Below are 557 nucleotides of genomic sequence, written 5' to 3'. Positions count from 1 at the left end.
AGTTCATTGTTGATCGATTAACTCAGTTTTTTTATTACAGAGGGCAGCTAACCCTCTGACCGAACACGCTGAGCTACCGTGCCGGCTGTCATCTGAGCCACCGAGGACACAGAGGATAGTGCGACTGCAGGGATTTTCTCTCTGGCACGCCTCCCGCGAAACCCACATTCTCAACAAATTGTCCCGCACTGTTTCGTGGGAGGCGTGCCAAAGATAAAATCCCTGCAGTCGCGCTATCCTCTGTGTCCTCGGTGGCTCAGATGGATAGAGCGTCTGCCATGTAAGCAGGAGATCCCGGGTTCGAGTCCCGGTCGGGGCACACATTTCCATCTGTCCCCGTTGACGTATGTCAACGCCTGTAAGCAGCTAAGGGTGTCCATTTCATTGTAATTTCACATTTTGTTTGTTTGCCAGTTGAGTAACATTTACAGACTTTCATAGTAGCCAGGACTCGACATCTTCTGAAAAGACATTGTATTGAAGAGTGACAAATTTATAAATCTTTTGTGTCTCGATATATTTCTGCATTCAGATCTACTGTTAGAAACTTACGCTGC

The 557-nt window shown here is 47.4% G+C and overlaps 1 non-coding gene across 1 annotated transcript; it reads left to right on the top strand.

Moving 5' to 3' along the window:
- Nucleotides 1-245: 245 nt before the first annotated feature.
- On the top strand, nt 246-319 carry Trnat-ugu. The gene has a single exon. It is a non-coding gene; the product is annotated as a tRNA-Thr (tRNA).
- Nucleotides 320-557: the final 238 nt, after the last annotated feature.

This window comes from Schistocerca americana, chromosome 6 (assembly GCF_021461395.2).
Source record: "Schistocerca americana isolate TAMUIC-IGC-003095 chromosome 6, iqSchAmer2.1, whole genome shotgun sequence".
NCBI classification, from domain to species: Eukaryota; Metazoa; Arthropoda; class Insecta; order Orthoptera; family Acrididae; genus Schistocerca; species Schistocerca americana.
This window is presented reverse-complemented; position numbering and strand designations above follow the sequence as displayed.